General features: G+C 35.6%; 1 long non-coding RNA gene across 1 annotated transcript in view; it reads right to left on the bottom strand.

Moving 5' to 3' along the window:
* Nucleotides 1–22,064, bottom strand: part of LOC117804402 — a 76,447-nt gene extending 54,383 nt beyond the window's left edge. Inside the window, exon 1 of the long non-coding RNA XR_004628784.1 lies at nt 21,986–22,064. This is a non-coding gene — a long non-coding RNA (uncharacterized LOC117804402). The remainder of the gene's footprint in view (nt 1–21,985) is intronic.
* Between the last annotated feature and the right edge of the window lie 225 nt (nt 22,065–22,289).

Below are 22,289 nucleotides of genomic sequence, written 5' to 3'. Positions count from 1 at the left end.
GTAATGTTTATATGGCTTAAATATTATATTCATTTACAAAAGTGTCCCAGTTGGACAATAGTTTATATGGTCAGCCTATCTCTAAGTCAATATACAACTGTAAATGCATACCTTCCCGACCATCTCCCCAAAGTGCTCTTATTGTGATATCCCTCACTACTGTGGATGACATCATAACATCCATTCACCTGCAAAAGCCAGAACACAGGAATAACTCTTAACTCCTTTTTCCTCTTTTCTCATATACAATATGTTGCTATGTCTTTTCCTGTCTTCTACTTACTATCAAATCTAGGTTTTCTCCAGCTTTACTTCCACTATCTTAGTTCTGACCCTCGTAATGTCTTCCCTGGACTATTATTAAAGTTCTCTACTGATATTTGAGCTTACAGTGTAACCTATCTCTAACCCAGTCTCTATATCACAATTAGTATGAGCTTTCAAGAAGACACATCTTACCATACACTCATCCTAATTTCAAATCTTTAGGTTCCTTAGAACCTGCAGGGTAAATTCCAAAGCCTTCTCAGGACTCTTTAGGCCCTTTGTTAATTGTCCCTTGCTTACCTATCCATCCTACTCACAACTCTTCTCATCACAGATTACATCCAGTCCACTGAATGTTGTATAGTTACCAAAACAGCTGGCTTGTCTTTTGTCTTTATGCTTTGGCACAGACTACTTCCCTACTTCTTCCTCGCTCCCTACCTCTCCGAATTGTCACATACTCAGGATGCAGTTCTAGCATCCCCTCCTCTGATTATTCCCTGAATAAACATTTGCTTGGCACAACACTAGACCCAAAACACTCAAGGGATATATTGTCCTTATCAAGTTGAGCTTTGAGATCCCTCTAATTCTGTCCATTTCCCATCTCCAAAGTGTCATCTTCATGGGTAAGAGATGATGGAGTGAAAATCTGCCTCTTCTCTTTTACAATGTTCCCATGTACTTTTCCCCATTGCCTCCAACATGTCCTCAATTGAAATTAAACTCTAAAACAAAAACAACAACAACAACAACAATAAAAATCTCTTTGATTATTTCCCAACTCCTACTCAGTTTGGGTTGTATGTCTTTCCTTCTAGCTCCTAATATCCAATGCATAACCACATGCTAGTGTAATGTTCTGGTTACTTGCCTGCCTCGTTGAGTAGGCTACAGGCTCTTTGAGGTACAGCTTTAATCTTTTAATTCCAATATTTGTGACTGGATCCGGCACAAAATAAATATATAGTAGATTTTTACTGCTAATAATAATCGAATATTTATTTATTGAGTAGGATTAAATGAAAGATGATGATGACAGTGCTGAAGAAAGGCAATATATAAGGTTTAAGGTACCTGTGATTTTTATAATAAACACTGGAAAATCTCTGAGAACTAAAGATATCTTATATAATGAAATTATGGGTTTCTTTTCTTTCTATTTTTTTTAAAGATTTTATTTATTTATTTGACAGAGATAGAGACAGCGAGTGAGAGAGGGAACACAAGCAGGGGGAGTGGGAGAAGAAGAAGCAGGCTCCTAGCAGAGGAGCCTGATGAGGGGCTCAATCCCAGAACGCCAGGATCACGCCCAGAGCTGAAGGCAGACGCTTAATGACTGAGCCACCCAGGTGCCCCATGGGTTTCTTTTCTTTTTAAAGCCATGATATGTAGCCTTGATTTAAAGTAATATCTACTCAAGGGGCACCTGGGTGGCTCAGTTGGTTAAGTGTCTGACTTTGGCTCAGGTCATGATCTCAGTGTCCTGGGATTGAGTCCCCCCTGGGGCTCCCCACTCAGTGGGCACTCTACTTGTCCCTCTCCCTCCCCTTCTGCTCCTCCCCCTGCTTGTGCTCTCTCTGTCTCGCTCTCACATAAATAAATAAAATCTTTTAAAAATTAAAAAATAAAACTTTTAAAAAATAATAGTATCTATTCAAATAATAGTGACAGAATTTCAGAACATGAAAGAAACATGAAATCTAGTCTAGTGATTTTCAATCAACCACTTAGCATTAGATCAAAAAAATACTCAGATCCCTAGCACCTAAACAATTTACTCTACAGCTATTACCTGAGAGTTAAAGGGATGGTAACTGCCACAATATGAAGGCTCTTGATGAACTGGACCTCTGGAGGTTCTAAGGCTCCAAAGACAAGAGCTGTACAAACTCTATCCTAGTTCAAAATCTAATCTGACAAAAAGGATGCTGAAACCTTGAAATGGTTGTGATATTCCCAAGAGCATCAAGTGATGTAGGGCTGGACATGAGTCTCACTCCTAGGCCTATACTCCAAACCTGGTTTCACACTGCCTCTAAGAGAAAAACAACCTAGCTCTGGGAGCACAACAAAAATATTCATATTGCCTAGGTAAAACAGCAGTACTAGAAAATGTGGACATTAAAGAAATGTTAGAGTGAATTTGTCTTACAAAGCACATTGCCTGTAATGCTGATATTTTACCAGACACCGTACATTGCAGGCTGCCATGTACAATAACTTTTCCTTCTGTCAAATGTTCAGCACAGTTTCTTATGGATTTATTCCCCATTAGAGTCAATAAAACATAATTATAATATTAATTTGACAGAATCCCATAGATGTATGCTCTCTCTGAACCAATGGCATTTTAGAGAAAAACTTATAGTATGAGGCAACAATAGGAGGTATCTCTGTTAAACTGGCCATAAATTGTTTTGGCTTTTGTTACAAGTTGAATTGTGTGCTCCCATAACTAATATGTTGAAGTCCTAACTCCTAATACCTCAGAACAAGGTCTTATTTAGAAACAGAGTCATTACAGAAGTCATTAGTTAAGATAAGGTCATACTGGAATAGAGGGAACCTAAACCAATAAAGCTAGTGTTTTTATAAAAAGGGGATATTTGGAGATACACACAGGAAGAATGCTATGGGAAATTGGAGTTATGCTCCCACAAACCAAGAAATTGACAGGCCCTAGAAAAATTCCTGGAAATGATTCTTCCCTAGTGCATTCAGAGGTAGCATAGCTCTGCTGACATCTTGCTCTCAGACTTGCCTCCAGAACTAAGACAAAAATTTCTGTTATTTAAGCCACTCCATTTTTGGCACTTTGTTTCAGCAGTTCTTACAAACTAATACAATTCTAGATCTTCGTTGCTCTGAAGGAGAATTTTTCTCAATCATTTAGTTAGTAAGTCATATCCAAAAATTGGATCTCTTTACTTAAATGTTCCAGTTGCCAGAACTTGATCCAGAAAAAATAAGTGAAATAGAATTATAATTAGATAATGTCTATATACGGAGGATGAACTGAATATAGAATACAGAATCATAAAAACACAGACAGTTAGGTGTGCTATAAAAATCAATTATATTTAGAGCCTAGTCATACTGCTCTATTATGATTAAGCTTTACCTAACTAGACACAAAACTTTATGGCCTTCACATGGTTTTTCGCCCCATTTTATCATGATCTAACTGCCACATTTAAAAACTTTCTTTCTATAGACTATAATATTTGAAGGAGTGTAAAAATGTTCCAACATAAGATTTCCTTTATCTCTGCTCCCTACTTTATACTATCCTCTGGTCTCTCTTCTTATTTATGATTTTATATAAGAAAATTGGTCACCACAATAACCCTCGCAAAAACTATGTTAAATACTTTTAAAGGCTTGTTTCAGGTCAAGCAGTGTTCTCAAAGGTAAACACTTTGTCTAATTTCCACAAATTTAGCTGTTAATAGACTACTGTCAAACCAAATGTCAAAACATAATCAAACTCACATTTTATGATTTAACATGACATAAAATCATACAACTGGGCGCGCCTGGGTGGCTCAGTCGTTAGGCGGCTGCCTTCGGCTCAGGGCGTGATCCCAGCATTATGGGATTGAGCCCCGCATCAGGCTCCTCCGCTGGGAGCCTGCTTCTTCCTCTCCTACTCCCCCAGCTTGTGTTCCCTCTCTCACTGGCTGTCTCTCTCTGTCAAATAAATAAATAAAATCTTTTAAAAAAAATCATACAACTGGATTTTATCAATGTGAAATTAGTTCTCTGAAAACTATTAAATATATCTTTACCAGTGATTTCTACCTTCTTTCAAAATTAGTAAACACTACTTACTTTATAAACTTCATGCTCAAGAGAATATAAAATTGAACTACCCTATGACCCAGCCATTGCACTACTGGGTGTTTACCCCAAAGATACAGACGTAGTAAAGAGAAGCCATATGCACCCCAATGTTCATAGCTGCATTGTCCACAATAGCCAAATCATGGAAGGAGCCGAGATGCCCTTCAACAGATGACTGGATTAAGAAGCTGTGGTCCATATATACAATGGAATATTACTCAGCTATCAGAAAGAACGAATTCTCAACATTTGCTGCAACATGGACGGCACTGGAGGAGATAATGCTAAGTGAAATAAGTCAAGCAGAGAAAGACAATTATCATATGATTTCTCTCATCTATGGAACATAAGAACTAGGAGGATCGGTAGGGGAAGAAAGGGATAAAGAAAAGGGGGGTAATCAGAGGGGGGAATGGAAACATGAGAGACTATGGACTGTGAGAGGCAAACTGAGGACTTCAGAGGGGAGGGGGTGGGGGAAGGGGTAGCCTGGTGATGGGTAGTAGGGAGGGCACGTATTGCATGGTGCACTGGGTGTTATACGCAACTAATGAAGCATCAAACTTTACATCGGAATCTGGGGATGTACTGTATGGTGATTAACACAATATAATAAAATAAAATTTAAAAAAAAAAGAGAATATATTTATATTTTAATCAAACAATGAAATTGACTCCTTTATAAACAGAAATGATATTTGAATATTCATTTTTCCTTCTTGTACAAATGTATGAATGAGAAAAGAGGACTATTACCCTTCTAAATATCATCTGGAAGTTGGCTCTTTGTATTTTTTCAAAAGACATATCCATTCTCTTTGAAATATTTACTTCTGTCCAATGTTATAAATATGTCAGTGCTACCACCTTCATACCATGAGAAGAAAGCCAGCACTGTGGTCCAGGTGATGATCTTTCCAACTCCTCAAGAATTAAGTTGGTCATTGCTTTCCTACAGGACCCTACCTCAGCAGCACAGGGATTCAGAATCTCCCAATTATTATACAATCAGCTCACAAACGGAAATGGAGGAGTTTAGGCAAATCATTTGATTTAGTTCACTTCAACAAATACGTATTTATTGAGAGCTACTATGTGTCATCATTGTGTTAAGCATGGCGGTAACAGATATAGAAGAAAACTCTTAAGGAACTTACAGTCTAGAGACAGAAAAATAAACAGATATTGACATAAGGTGGTGAGAAAAGAAATAGCAAATTGCCTAAGGTTCTGTAAAACCTAGTGATGGGTGTTACGAAATGACTTAGCCTATCTGAGAGTTGTTCACCGATTTCCTGGAGAAGATGAACCTGTGCTAACTTTGGAAAAGATGGGTAAGAGTCTAGTCAGCAGGGAAGTTGGGAAGGTTTTCCCAGGCAATGGAGCAAACTGAAGTACAGTACAGAAGTATGGTCAAATCTGGTTTCTCTGAAGCAGACACTAAGTACAGGATATTATGAGGATCAATACCTGTGGATGGGAACAGGAAGAAGCAGGATTAGGCAGAGGGGGAAACTGAACTGTGATACAGGATGTTCAAGCCTCTGCCAGCATTATGGGGAACTCTGGAGCCAGACTTTACATCCTTGCCTGGCTCTGTCGAGAGATACAGAATGTCCAGGAGGGTGTGACCTTGGGTGAGGCAGCGCTATGAAGCTGAGGTAGTCAGAAAAAATACTAAGAGCTTGAGGCAACTGAGCAACAGATCCTTCCTAGAAGGGATCTCGGCAGACCATGTCCCCCATTCACCACAAATGTAAATCTAGTGGATGTCCAGTATTATTAGACAGTAAATTTTCATGTGGATGGTAGGAAAAAAAGCAGCTGAAAAAGTCGATTTTCAAAGACATGTTCTCACAATGATGTGCTACTCACTGGAGAAAGCTGATTGTGCACCTGTTTCCAACTTTGCATTCGGTGACATCACTTTGGTATCTTGAAATCGTCATTGGTGAAAGTATTAACTCCACAGAAATCATCAAAAGTTACAAATCAGTGCTACATTTTTCTGAGAACCTGTTTACCAGCATGAAACTTCACTATTATCCTTCCGATGTCCATAAACACAGGTTTAAATCATAATGAATAAAAGCCTCAGGTAAGACAGCATTCTACAACCTGCTCAAAATAGGAGAGGTCATAGGTCAGTAAGTCCCATGTTTTTATACTGAGAGAAGTAAAGACTCCTCCCTTTTTCTTTTCTTCTCCTACCACTAACCTCATTTCTGCCTTGGTAAATTGTAGTAGTCTCACAGGATAATTCATTCATTACAAGTATTTTGTTTTCATATGTATTCAAGAATATGTACTGAAGGCTTACTATGTGTCAAAAACTCAGTGTGAGTATTCAATGGTGAGCAAACAATAGACCTTGTTCCTATTCTTAGAGCTTATAGTTGAGATACAAATATTAGTTTAAAAACATCATGAAATAAATGTATAATCACAAATGGTAATAATTTTATGAAGAAAGAATGGAGAATAAAAGGTACTTAAATAATGTCTTTGATGTATTAACCTTCTATATCATTTAAATAGTATAAAATAAAACATCAATGTCATTAGGCACTAAGAATTAAAGTAATGATAGTTTAATCAAAAGCCAATTACAATTATTTTTAAGAAATTTTATCTTATCTATTATTATGAAAAACCCACTAAATAGTGATTTTTTTTTCTAAAAATGTCAATACATGTCCCTTGGCAATCACAGTGTGTCTCTTTTTTCATTTACTGTATTATTACATTCATCTGCTGTACCATTACAAAGATATAGACACAGAGAAATTTGAACAGTATTGAAAATCAGAATTTTTTTCCCTCAGGCCACTGCTACTGACATTGTAAAGAATATCTCATATAAGCATAATATTATATTAAAATAAACATTCAGTTTTTCTAAATAACTGTCTTGTTGAACACTAGTAAAATTCTCTGGTTAGAACAAAAGTTTTGGCAAAGAAAATTCAGCATTTCACCTTCAAATTTGTATTCCTGGCCTGATTACAAGAAAAAAAAATCTGAATTCTATTTGCTAGCGTCATTTTAGGGGAAAAATAATATTTTGTTCTTGGAAAAGGCCGAGACTTATGCCTGATCTATATCTAACAATACAAAAAGAGAAATTTAACATCTGTTCATGATATCACATTTCCTATGCGTATTCCTATCCATAATGTGCATTCAGGTAAAAGCTCATATCAAAATCCTGTTTTAGAGGATTTGGAAAGTAACACTTTCTATTCGGGACACTTCAGTTATGTGCTTGTGAGTTCTGATCAGATAAAAACAATACTTAATCCGTGACAATCTGCCTCTACTGCCTATGGTCAAGATTTACATTGAACAAGATGGTGTCAGTTTTAATATCTATTATCTTCACCCAAAGTCATTACAAAATACATCTCTAGAATCAGATAAAAATTTATAAGTGTTACCACTGTGGATTGCACCAAAGAGTTAAAGCACCCCAACACATTATACATATATTCATACATCGGGCCAAAGGGATACCATTCTCATTTTTCATCATCAAGGCATTTATAAGACTCCCATCTTCTTTTGCTTTTGTGACCTCTAGTCAGAAAGGCCAAAGTAAATAAAGGTCGATAGATGTCAAATCAAGCAATTACTAAACAGGGAACTTGGCTGTGACCCTCAGATTAGAAATGGTGACCTGTCACAGCAACAGGGGAAAACCTTCCTGCAATTCCTTCTCCTATTTTATGAAATACAATCTAGATTTGCAGCCTAGACTGAAAAAAATTGATATTCTTCATTTGCGTTTTAATCTTTTCCACCCTTCATATTGGGGTTGTCCTCCCATTTTCTCCTTGGTTATATGCTCTGAATTGTAGACATGTGAGAGGAAAAATTAGTAGGAACCTGGAGTGAGGAGGGATGACACACCTATCATAAAAAATGAGAATGAACCAACACAACACAAAAATGTTGTAATATCACTTTTATTCACTTAACTTTACTTAAAATCACATAAAATTTAGATAATTTGATTAATAGCAGTGAACTCAATCAACAATGCTCAAACTTTTTCTGCAAATTGGCCACTTGTAGAAATGAATTTTTGAAATATTCTAGGGGAGGTGACTAAAATTTGCAAATTCATTTATTTACCTGAACCTCGATTTATCTAAACTCTAGAATTCATTTATTTACCTGAACCTCGATTTATCTAAACTCTAGAATCTCACTTTCCTCTCTACACCCAAAAAACTTCCACTCTTCACTTCAGAGGTTATGTTGAAAAATATTGGGTTTCCCATGTTAACCCTACAACCCACATTACTCCTGAATTCCTCCATTCCTTAAACTTCCCATTCTTAAAAAGACCTATATTAGTCCTTTTGTTGTCAAAAGAGAAAAAGATAAGATTTACCACCTATGAATTTTGAGTTGAGGCAGAAAATAAATGAAGGGAACTGTAAGTTACAGAAATAGTATTGAGCTTTTTTGCTTTTCCTTTTCCTGCTTGGCTTGTCACATCTCACAAGAGAATATTACCATTTTAAAAAAATCTCAGCCATGTTTCCTAGCAAATTATTATATTTAGTTGAATAATCGATTTTGGCTGTTAAAGATAATTATTTCCAGTAAATTTCATTAAGTCAAAGAACCTCATTTGAAAATCTGCTGACAGAAATAATATGAGAACGAAAGACTAATTTGAAAACAGACAAATCAGAAAAATGACATAGCCATCCTCCTCTTATTGGAAAACAAGCCTGGAGCTCTGCTAAGGAAAAATTGCCCGGGGGGGGGGGGAACTTTTGAAANTTTTGAAAATGAAAGGCTTACTTTTATTTATTTATTTTTTTTTAATATTTAATTTATTTATTTGACAGAGATAGAGACAGCCAGCGAGAGAGGGAACACAAGCAGGGAGAGTGGGAGAGGAAGAAACAGGCTCATAGCGGAGGAGCCTGATGTGGGGGCTCGATCCCATAACGCCGGGATCACGCCCTGAGCTGAAGGCAGACGCTTAACCACTGTGCCACCCAGGCGCCCAGAAAGGCTTACTTTTAAAAGATTCTTATTAGCAAACTTTAAATGTTGACCCTAAAGGAAGAATGTAAGTATACCACTTTAAGATAATTTTCATTTCAAATTCCACTCAAATCCAAATCTTCTGTAGAAAGAAAGAAAGAAAGAAAGAAAGAAAGAAAGAAAGAAAGAAAGAAAGAAAGAAGAAAGGAAGGAAGGAAGGAAGGAAGGAAGGAAGGAAGGAAGGAAGGAAGGAAACAATTTAAAAGATTTTCTTAGCTGCATACTTCAGAAAACCAAAACAAAAGGAAACATTTCCATACAAAGATGACAGCCAGAGTGCTTTAAATTCTATGTAAATGAATCTTTTAAGTCTAATTATTTTCTGACCTTATGCTGTTTTGTTTCTTTGTTCAAGGATTCTAATCAGAGGTCCTGGTGGAAGTTTGGCCTATTAGTATTGTTATTGCAACTGGTTCTTCTAAATCACCAGGGAAACTAACTTAGCATATGTGCTTTGCATGGTCAGTTTGGAAAGCTTTATAACCTCAAAGTGTTACTCCATAAATTACATTAATTTTGCAATACTATTTTTTCCAAAAGCATCAACACATGGTTGGGGGGGGGGTGGTAGCGGTGCCAGCAGGGGCAGGAAGGAATTCCTAGAAATTCCAAATTGTCTCCTTGAAAAAAATGATCTTCACCTCTACTGCATGCATTTTTATTTACAAAATTCCCAGTGGGACACCTGGGTGGCTCAGTAGGTTAAGTGTCCATCTCTTGATTTCTGCTCAGGTCTTGATCTCAGGGCTGTGAGACTGAGCCCCACCTCAGTCCATGCTGTCATGGAGCCTCTCCCTATCTCTCTGCCCGCCCCCCCCCAAAAATTTTCCAAAGTTGAAACTAAACAAAAACAACTCAGCTAACACCACCCTGAATTGTACATCTTTTTTCTTCCTTGTGTTTGCAGTTAACAAAACTGTGAATGAATAAGACTGAAGAAGCAACCTGTGATGGCTTGAGGTGTTTTCTGTTTTCCCAAGAGGTGTGGCCAGATTTGAAAAAAAGGGGGGGGGGGTTGTGTACTGAAAAATAATTGTCTAGGAGTGAGAACCTGGCATTTAAATAGGAGTGGATTCCCTCTAAATTTTACCCCAGTGGCTCCAAGATATGAATCACAGAAAATGGGCAACTCCCTGTGGCTAGCATTCTTTCTACCCACCTTCAATAATGCCAATTAGCCTGGGTGGGGCCAATATGGAGGTAATCTTACATACTGGACCATTTTAGCAATAATTTTTCCCTTTGGATAGAAATCTGTGGGGTTCAGGCAAACTAAAAATAAAACTAAACAGTTTAAGAGTAGGTTAAAGTTAGACTTCAAAGTTAGAAAAAAATTAAACTTTACTAATTAGTGTTTATTTTTAATGTCTTCTTTATTCCTTATGAAAACTTTAAATAAGTCAAGAAAGCATAAAAATCTTCTCTAGAATTATCACTAAGCACAGAGTATGCCAAAAGTTTGTTAAAATGTTTGTTTTAAACCCTATCCTTTCTAGAAGTGCAGTTCTCAAGGTCCTGGAAAAAAAAACGATTACAAAATAAATTTATAAGACAATTTTTTCATATTGAGTTATTTTAGTATTGTCCTAAAGAAATATGTTTGTTAAATAGCACCTGTAGTAAGTATAATTTTATAAAGTTATTTTCCCAAAGTTCTATAAATCCTATAGAAATCAATCCTTAACCTTTACCAAAATATCCTAACAATCACATATACAATAGACTATTATTCAGCCATGAGAAAGAAGAAAACCCTGCCATTTACAAGAGCATGGATGGACCTTGAGGGCATTATCCTAAGTGAAATAAACTAGACAGAGAAAAAAAAATACCACATAGTATCACTGACATGTGGAATCTTAAAAAAAAAAAAATCAAACTCAGAAACAGAGTAGAAAAGTGGTTGCCAGGGGCCGGGGGTGGGAGAAATAGGGACAGGGTGGTAAAAGGGTACAAATTTCCAGCTATAAGATAAATAAGGTTTGAGGATCTAACGTATAACATGGTAACTACAGTTGATACTATATTGTATAACTGAAATTTGCTAAGAAAGAATTTAAATGTCCTCACACGCACACACACAAAAAGGAAAATACCTGAAGTGAATGTATGTATGAATTAACTAGATGGTGGAGATCCCGTCACAATGCATGCCTGTATCAAATCATCATGATGTACACTTTAAATATCTTACAATTTTGGGGTACCTGGGTGGCTCAGTTGGTTCAGCCTCTACCTTTGGCTCTGGTCATGATCCTGAGGTCCCAGGATCGAGTCCCACATCAGGTTCCCTGCTCAGTGGAGAGTCTGCTTCTCCCTCTCCTTCTGCCCTGTTCATGCTCTCTCGCTCTCTCTCTCTCAAATAAATTTTTTAAAAAATTTAAATATCTTACAATTTTGTCAATTATACCGCAATAAAGCTTAAAAAATCTTAATAATCAATCAATCAGTATACAGTAAAAGCATGTACATGTAATAATCCAGGACAATTTCTGAGGTAAATGCATTTGGTCCTCTAACAACCTTATAAAGTGGGGGAAAAAATAGTAATTTCCTCATTTTTAAGACAAGGAAACTGAGATTCAGAATTATTAGGTCTATGGTCTCAAGCTAATTATTAGAAGAATAGGTTAGATTAAGGCAGAACCCTAAAAGTGGACCAGTAAGGGTAGGTGGAGGGATAGAAGAAATAAATATATGCAGGGGGGAGAAAACAATAGCTAAGAAAAATGCAATAACAATACTTATTAAGCACGTATTATGGGATACTGTACTGAGCACTTAACCTACATTATCTCATTTACTCCTCATGATACATGATGAATTAAGTACTTCCTATAAGGAAACTGAGGCTCAGAAAACTAAGGAATTCAACTGGGATAGAATTCACAGAGATGGGGGGGGTGCCTGGGTGGCTCAGCCATTAAGCGCCTGCCTTTGGCTCAGGGCGTGATCCCAGAATTCTGGGATGGAGCCCCGCATCGGGCTCCTCTGCTGGGAGCCTGCTTCTTCCTCTCCCACTCCCCCTGCTTGTGTTCCCTCTCTTGCTGGCTGTTTCTCTCTCTGTCAAATAAATAAATAAAATCTTTAAAAAAAAAAAAAAGAATTCACAGAGATGGGAAAGGATAGAAGCAAGAACTGGTTTCCAGCCCGATCTGCTTGATTCCCAAGACCAAGCTCCTAACCTTTATTCTCTACTACTTCTGGAACAAAGCATGAGAAGGAGCAGAGCATGAGTGAAAAGAGCTTGACTAGAAAAGAGTCATGTTGAGAGTGAAAGAAAATAAAATTGAATACAGATCAGGATGGAGTTATAGAGTGCCTAAAAATTCAAGAAAAAGTAGATTTGATGTAACAAGCAATGGGAATTCTTTATAGATTTTGAACAGGAAGAAAGATCATAAAGGGAAGTATTCAAAGAATGTTTGTCCTATGGCAGGAAGATGGAAGGAGTAAAAGATGAAGGTAAGGGGCCAGTTAGAAAATTAATCAAGTATGAAATGATGAAGGTTTAATCCAGAGTGGTCAGCATGACGTGAATCCGAAGAAAAGGATATAGAAGCAATTAAAGGAAGAATCAATGTAATTTCATGACTAATTAGATGCAAGGACTGAAGCAGAGAAATGATGAGTCAAAGATGACTGGATGGTTTCAAGCCTAGGGGACTGAGGAGATGGCGCCACATGAATAAAGCTGAAGGAGGAAACTGTGGTGGGAGAACATGAATTTGTGTTTAGGCATGTCAGATCTTAATGACTGATGAGTAGGGCCTTGGACATGAAGACTCGTTTTCAGATGTTGAAAGGTGATTAGAAGCAAGGGCACAGCATAGTAATGAAAGTTGTAGATTCTGAATTGTTGCTGAAAAACATGGAAAGAGAGATAGTAGGGCTGAGGATTTAGGTGAAGGAGTTTCCATATTAAGGATGCCTAAGAAGAATGAGGAGGCATTCAAGAAATAAGGAAGACCAATCAGTTTCTTCCTTGTAAGGGGTTTGTAATTTACCTGGGGAGGCATCATTAACATGCATGAAGCAACATCAGTGGAATTACTTATCTCAACTGGAATAAGCGCCATGAGGGCAGGAACTAGTACCTAAAACAGGAGTTGGCATATTTTAAGAATTCCATAATATTTGTTGAATTGATGAATAAATCATTGTACCCCATATCTCAGCAACTACCACAATGCCTAGCAAATAGCTGGTGCTCAATAAAAGTTGCTGAACTGAATTGAATTAATAATTCTATCTTTATTCTAAAAAGCTCTCATCTAAAAGTTGTTAATTATAAGATTCCAAACAAGCTAATTAAGAATTCAAAGAAAAAGGGGGTGCCTAGGTGGCTCAGTCAGTTAAGCGGCTCACTCTCAGTTTTGGCTTAGGTCATGATCTCAGGGTTGTAAAATTGAACCCTGCATGGGGCTCCAAGCTCAGCTGGGAGTCTGCATGAGATTCTCTCCCCCTCCCTCTCCCTCCCCCTCTGCTCCTTCCCCCACTCTCACATTCCCTTTTTTCCTCTCTAAAATAAATAAAATATGAAAAAAAAAGAATTCAAAGAAAAGATACATTATTGAAGTGAAAACATAGAATAGCATTGAAAATCTAAATAAAAAGAAAAAAGACAGGGAAAGAAAGAATCACTAAGGCACAGAGGACGAAATGCATTTGAGATATCTGTACGTCAGTTAAAAATTTTGAGGTGAATGAAAGATATGAACTAAAAAATCAAGAGAAATATCACCGCTTAGGTTGTGCTGTTAGCAACCAAGAAATAAGCCACACACCTTCAGGACTGACTATAGGCAATAAGACAGAAATGAGTTAAAGACTATGCCAGTTCCGTGACCTAACTGACTGTAAGAATGATGGCAATGGGGAGGCTCAAGTGGAGAGGAAGATGTGTGTTTTAATTCCAATATAGTTAACATACGGTGTTATATTAGTTTCAGGAATACTTTATAGTGATTCAACAATTCCATACATCACCCCGTGCTCATCATGATGAGTACCCTCCTTAATCCCCATCACCTATTTCACTCATCCCCCCACCTACTACTCCCCTCTAGTAACCATTAGTTTGTTCTCTATAGTTAAGAGTCTGTTTCTTGGTTTCTCGCTCTCTCTCTCTTTTTTCCTTTGCTCATTTGGTTTCTTAAATTCCACATATGAGTGAAAGCATATGGTATTTGTCTTTCTCTGACTGACTTATTTTGCTTAGCTTTACTCTCTCAAGCTCCATCCGTGTCATTGCAAATGGCAAGATTTCATTCTTTTAACAACTGAATATTTCAATATATATAGTCCACATAAGGAAGGTATGTTTGATTTGAAACATAGATGCTCCAAAATTTCCATTAGAGATCATTCAAGTAAAATTCTCTCAAACCAGCTCAAGTGAAAATGAGACTCATTAAAAATAAAGTACAAATTTTTGTAGATGTCAGAGAAATGAAAAAATGTACAGCTTGGTCACATGAAGGTATGCCACCTGGAAAATCAGAAATAAAGCTAATAGTCCTTTTCTCAATCATTACATTGCATGGCCTCTCATGATTCTGTGTCTTTGGTCCATTTTCCAGCTAGCTCTGTTTTTACAAGGCATTTCTGTCCCTCCAAAACTTTTAGCCTGGTCATCACTTTGGCTTTCCATGATTCCAACTCTACATACTGATTAATTCTCCCTTCAATTTCATGCTCATTCATTTATTGCCTAAAAAGCCTACTTTCTACACCCTGTATCATCTCATATCAAAATCAACAAATATTACTCACTGCCTTATTGACCACAATAGCCTAAATTTATTAGAGGAATGTGTAGTCAGTGAAATGTTCCCCAAAGAGACGAGAGACAGAAGAAAAGTGACAAAACTGGTTAGTTCACAAACCAGAATATCAGACACTGAATAAAAATATGTTGAGAAGCCAATTTTAATTTATTAAGCTACAAACTGTTCGCAAAAGTATTTTTTGGAACAAAAAGTAGTTTTGTATTATTCTATAATTCGTGGCACACAACACCATCAGACCCAAAATTTAAACTGAGATAAAAAAAATTCTCCTTTAAAATATATTTTTAAAACTGGGGCACCTGGATGGCTCAGTCAGTTAAGCATCTGACTCTTGATTTCAGCTCAAGTCATGATTTCAGGGTTGTGAGACTGAGCCTCAGGTTGGGCTCCACGCTCAGTGAAGTCTCCTTGTCCCTCTCCCTCTGTTCCTCTCCCCCCAACTCATGCTTGCTCACTTGCTCTCTCTCTCAAATAAATAAATAAATAGAATCTTTAAAATATATATATATTACTAAAATTTTATGGAAAGGCAGCAGTCACTACTAATGTTTAATCACCATCCAAATAACCTTTTTTTCATTCTCCAAATATGTATTTAATGACTCATATAGGAAAGAAAGCAAAAGACCACATTGATGTTTCTTAAATATGAAGAAAATAATTGATAATTAAAATCAGTTAAGTCCATTATCAACCACGGACTAAAATATAGATACATAATATATATCCCCGGTAAGACCTGCTTTGTTGCTTTATATAGTATTCCACAAACATAACTCTCAACACTTAGTTTGGTTCACTGGTTCATTTATTCCCTTATTTACCTCTTGAAAATTTCCGATACCCAACTTTAAAGTGTTACAATTTTTCTGAAGATAAAATTTTATTTGGTTTAATTTAATCTTTCAAAGTACAGACAATTCTGTTTATTGGTTTTTTCTAATTGCAACAGTAAGGAACACAGCTATGCATTCCTATTTTTATATAGGTAATGTGCAAATATGGACCATGATATAAGATTTTTTATGTAAGATAGTCATCAGGTTGAAAGCAGAGATTAGCTATTTCCCACTAATATTCAGATATTACTGGCAATTTTAATGTAACTACTCAATGTGAAAATCTCAACTGTATTACGTGAAATTATGTGAATTACAAAGCATTCTGTGAATTAACTCCATAAGGCAAGTGTGTATTAGTTTGATAGACTCATTCCATTTCAAGTAAACAAGCTGACCTAGTTATAAATAAGATTTATATCACCATCTATTATATGTCTTCAATTCCATAAATGTAACTATGAAAAAAATCTTATTAAATCCTTTCATGTAGTTGCAGTACCTGAAAAAGTCTTGTAATAACTCTGACCCTCTCTTTTCTTATCTGTTTATTGGAGACAGTAAATCACAGCCATTTTTCTGTAGATTAAATTAAACAAGATATTAAAGTACCTGGCACATAAATATTTGCCTTTATTATTATAACTGAGAAAATAAAGTATTTCAGGGGAAGAAGAAAAGCAGCATGATAACAGTACTTTTAAATCCAGGCATTGAAATCACATTTATTCTTGGGCTGTCGTCTTCCTTACCACTATGTAGTAGCCCAGGTAAATCCATTGGATTCCTGTCTTCTTAATTATGTATTTGACTCTACAGACAGATACCAAACCAGGAATTTCAGGATTATGCAAAAGAGCCATATTGATGACTTTAATTAATTTAAACTCAGAAAATGAAACTTCTGAATGAATTAACTGAGCCAAGATATTAACTCTTAGAGGTTGATTACAGGCTTTTGACCTGGGACTGCTAGGAAGAGGATTTGGTCCTATTCCAAGACTAGTCCCCAGCTTGTCATCCATTTATATGAAGTAATAAATACTTTATTTCTTTCCAGTCCCCTTCTCCCTCCGCTCTGATTTTATCCTCTGATAAAATGGTAGATGGATTCTACCCCCCTACCCCTGCTAGCTATCCACTCCCTCCTCCTTCCATACCATACAACAAGGGACCCTCAAGCATTTATTATGCAACTTGGTCATCTGTTTCTATATTTCAGTAAATTGAAGACCTCACTTCAAAGGATCCTTTTCTTAAAATTCCTTCCCCCAGATCTTCCCATTGACATGTAGTACTGTTCAAGCCATGACCTGGATGGTATTCAGAATAACAAGGCTGATCGCTATAATTCTGGTATTTATGGTCAGCCAAGTGAAAATAATATAGGCCAGGATAAACCTTAACAATCCAAAAACAAAAAAACTATTTGTAAACATAATGCAAATGTTCTTGATAATAAAGCTCAGACAAATTGAAAATTAAAAAAATTTTTATCCCTTGTGATTTAACGCTAATGCTAGGAGTCAGCCGAAAATGTTTTCTTATTTTATGGTTTGGTAGAACTTTGAAGAAATAAAGGGAAATGTTAAACACAACGTCCCACAAGAGCTAGTTATCCTCAATGGTTTTCTCATATGCCAGAGTATTAACCTAATTAACCCATCTTTCATGAACACGTTGCAGAAATGGGGCCTGTCCAACCACTCCTGCATACGTTCAGTTGCCTGAACACGCTTGCTTTTGTGGTTGAAACTCAAATTCCTCCTCCCACACAATGTAATAGACAATATTTTCATGTCCTTGAAAAGGTTAAGTATCTGCAAAGTTCCATATTTATTTAATGCATGTTTTTCTTTATGTAAGACTTATATTTACTTATTTAATAGATTTCTACCCTAGCAGACTCAGAAGTTTATATTTATGTAATCAGTTTCTCTTAAGTTTGCAGAGTATCTATTACATGTCATTCAGAGCTACTCATTCATTCAAGTTCTCTGGTTTTTGCCTAAATTCTGTAAATATTTTATGAAAATAAACAAAATAAACTAAACAAAATCTATATTATATTTTGTGATTATAGACTCAGTATAACATATGCTTTGAGAAATAGTTCAGTTTGGTGAGAGTGTTAAGTTTATGTTTCATGCTACATATAGAGAAAGAGGCAACATTTTAACATTTGTTTATTTTAAGCCTCAATATAAAAAAGATTTGAGTAGATTCACAAATATTGAGCAATGTAATGGCGTAATAACACACACACACTATATTATATGTCAGATAACGTTAGAATTCCACATGCATTATCTTGTTTATTTCTCATAACCACCTTACGAAGCAATCTATTGTTACAATCCTCATTTGTTATAGATGAGAAACTGAAACTAAGAGAGGCTAATGAATTTGCCCAAAGTTCCAAAATTGAGGAGCAGTAGGGATTAGGATTTGAACCCAGGTGATCTGATTCTAGATCCATGTTCCTTCTAGTGAGGATAGAGAAAGAAAAGGAAGCCAGAGTTGAAGTTAGCCCAAGAAATGTGCATTGAAAATTTTGTTCAATACAAAAAAGGAATCATAAGTTTGGCTCTGATTTTCTGGGCACCAAAGAAAATAACACAATCCAAAACAAAATCCACACTGTCCATAAAATAAAAGTCATACTAATAACTCAAAAAACGGTGGCCTTTCCTCTGATGGACTTTATGAGAAAGAACAAAGAGAAGTCTAAAAAATAAAAACAAACAAATGAACAACAAAAAATATGGCATCTTCTCATATTTCCCTTAAACGTAAACCTGGGGAATAACACAACCTTGCTCAAAAAAAGTGCATTCTTAATGCTCCAAGGCAGTATTATCCATATATATGCCCAATCGTTTGGCTTGATTCCAGAATAAAATAGAAAAATCTCAAGGAATGCAAAGACTACATCTTCAGTGGGCAATATTCCCATATATAACAATGTAATATCGCAGAAATAATTAAACATTTAATGAGAGTCAGGAAGCAAATACTAATACTATATTCACTGGTAAGAAGCTGAGATGTATTTGTTTTATCTTGTTGATTTAGAATGTATCTATTTATTTAACTCTTCAGTAAGGTAGAAGATAAAAAAGACACAAATCACTTACTATCTAAGCTTTAGTCTCCTCAGCTGTAAAATAGGGATACTAATAGTACTCCCTCATCTTGTTGCCTTGAAGATCAAATAAAATAACACATAAAAAGTTCTCAGTGCTTGCTCGGGCTATACACTGACTAAAATGTTGACTGTTAATAATATTTTTAAAATATTGATAATCCATATTTAGAAGCTCTAAGACAGCCCTTCAAAGCTTTACAGAGCACAGGAAATTGAAAAGAATATTTTGGCTTAAGAAATTAGAAGTGAAATATTCATATTATCCTAGGAATCAATTACTAGTCAAGTCAGGATATGACTGAAAATCTACAGGTTGATTTTGTGATCTTTTCCACTTTTTCAAAATGTTATAAATTAGTTTAAGTTTTTGTGGAAAAAAATTATTGTTTTTTACTTTAGTTGTCTAGACAAAATTAAGCCCTTGGATCTATTAATAAAGTGAGGATATATTTCTAACCAAATGATATATTTCTATTTCATTTCATGGAGAATGAAAGGGTGTGCTGAAATAATTAGCTGCATTAACCAATCTACAACAGGTATAAACCAGGATATTCTAGCACATCTAGGATGTAGGGACATCTTGCCTATTCTTCCTTCTCTGTTTCACTAATACAGAGAAGAGTTAATGACTATGCACCCTCCTACATGCAATTTTAAAGGTCAACGAGGCCAGTATTTTTTTGCAAACCAGAGTTGCAATTCATTTCAATGTATAAATCTCCAAAACAAATCAAGTATTATAAATTGTACTCAAACATATTCTAACACTTTGTGCAAAAGTTGGGACCTTATAATAAATTCCAAAGGATTATGGTGCTTATTAGTTTGATATCATAACTGGTCATTTAATATTATTCAGATTTATTTTGACGTATCTTTTCTTTTTATTTGTAGAATTTATGGACAAATAAATACCCAACAAACCCCCTTCCTTGACAATGTTAACGCATTTAATAGCTAAAACTTGTTCCATTTCTTCCTTTTTTGGTTTTGTTTTGTTGTTTTGTTTTAGAAAGACATGCTGATGAAGGAGATAAAAAAATGTTTCCAGATCCTTTAAGTCAAATATTTTCCTTCCACAAAAGATTTTTTGTTTGTCTTGACATCCCTCTAGTTTATTCTTCCTAGGGCCTTCAAACTCTCCACCTAAATAAAAAGAAAGAAAGAAAGAAAGAAAGAAAGAAAGAAAGAAAGAAAGAAAGAAAGAAAGAAAACAACAAATATTTACCTAACTTTTCAGATTAGTGATTTTCTTTAAGAAATCATTATGAAATGAAAATAAATGAAGGGTTAGAGAAGAGGACAGTGGAGAAACTACAAGAAATACATGAAATCACTGGGCATGCTGAAATGTTTCTATGCAGAGTCTGAAAATGTAATTCATACTTAAATAGTTAAGAGAGTATCTTGTGCAGAGTATCGATAATAAAAAATAATGGAATACAGTCTCTCATGGTGACTAATATAACAAAGTAAAAATTATAAAAAAATAATGGAATAAAGAATGTTTCCAATTGAATGAAATTTTACTATGTGACAATATAAATTAATTGATATGGGATTTCTGGAAGAAATTGATATTTTTTTTAAGATCTTATTTATTTATTTGACAGGGAGGGAGAGAGAGAGAACAAGAAGGGGGAGCAGTAGGTAGAGGAAGAAGCAGACTCCTCACTGAGCAGGAAGCCCAGATGCAGGGCTCGGTCCCAGGACCCTGGGATCATGAACTGAGCCAAAGGGAGACACTTAACCGGCTGAGCCACCCAGGTGCCCCAGAAATTGATATTTCAAGGAGAAAAGAAATGTATCAAGAGAACAGTTAACATGGAATCATTTTTGTAAACCATGGATGCCTTTCCCCACTTTACTTCCAATCTTTGAACCAAGTAGCATGAATCCCATGCTGATTCCTTATAGTGTTGCTCTTCTCTGAGAATCTAAGTTCTGTGAGAGAAAGAACTGTTTCTATACCATTGTGTATCCTCAGAACATTATGCAGAACCCGCCACTTAATAGGTGCTCAATAAACATTTATTGATTGATGAATTATTTGTGTTCCACACTCCACTATTTAAAGTCCAGGATTAGAAAAGCCAATTAAAAAAATATCCTAATAACCTGAATTAAGAGTAGGTTTACTATGATCCAGAGTGTGAGGTAGTTTCAAATGCCTAATGCAATCTCTAATTATGTTGGTACAGATAAAGTGCAGAACAGGGACTAGTAATCCTGCTTTATTCTGTACTCATCAGATCATAAATCCTAAGAAAATTTGACAAAATGGACTCAATGAGAAGGGGGAAAGAGGGTACTGAAGCCTATAAATTAATCATTCATGCATCATTAAAGGAAGATGGGACACAATCACCCTTTATTTAATTTTAATCACCCTTTAAATATGGATTCCAACTCTGTGGAAGAGGAATAAGATAACAGCAAGGCAAATTATAACTCGATATTAGAATAATTGTTTTAATAATTAGAGATGAGAAAGAGTAGAATGGGTTATCTTCCTCTGAGGTGCTATGCTTTCTAGCTGCGTTGATAAAGAGTTCTTCTAAAAAGATAGACTTAAGTCCATTTACTTTTAAATTGCTATTATTTTATCACATATCTATATGTGTAAAATACAAAATAGCTAAATTCCAATGCTTTGTATAGACAGCTTTATATAAGTAGCTTTTAACACATAAAAAATAAAATTCGGATATATAATGAAATGCTTTTCATTATTCCCATTATAATTTCAGAGATATATACCAACCAAAACAAAAAGAATTCTGTGACTGACTTCAAAAAGATGTCTGTACTTCTAGAATGCTTATCACATGTATTTAGTTGTTAACATCTGTAAGATAGTGAATAAACAATAATTGGTATAAAGTCACTCTTTCTGAATTACTTCTCAGAGTTTACTTCTATTTCAATGGAGCAATTAAGAATTTGTGATAAGCATACAAAAAGATGCTCCACATCTTATGTCATCAGAGAAATGCAAATTAAAACAATGAGATACCACTACTCACCTATTAGAATAGTTAAGATCCAGAACGGTGACAACACCAAATGCTGGCAAGGATGTGAAGCAACAGGAACTCTCATTCATTGTTGCTGGAAATACAAAATGGTACAGCCATTTTGGGAGATAGTTTGGCAGTTTCTTACAAAACTAAACATGATCTTACCATGCAATCCATTAATCATATTCCTTGGTATTTACCCAAAGGAGTTGAAAACTTGTGTCCACACAAAAACCTGCATTTTGGTGTTTATAACAGCTTTATTCATAATTGCCAAAACTTGGAAGCAACCAAGACAACTTTCAACAAA

Source organism: Ailuropoda melanoleuca, chromosome 11, assembly GCF_002007445.2.
Source record: "Ailuropoda melanoleuca isolate Jingjing chromosome 11, ASM200744v2, whole genome shotgun sequence".
Taxonomy (NCBI): domain Eukaryota; kingdom Metazoa; phylum Chordata; class Mammalia; order Carnivora; family Ursidae; genus Ailuropoda; species Ailuropoda melanoleuca.
Note: the sequence above shows the minus strand (reverse complement) of the source record. Positions and strands in the feature narration are given on the sequence as shown.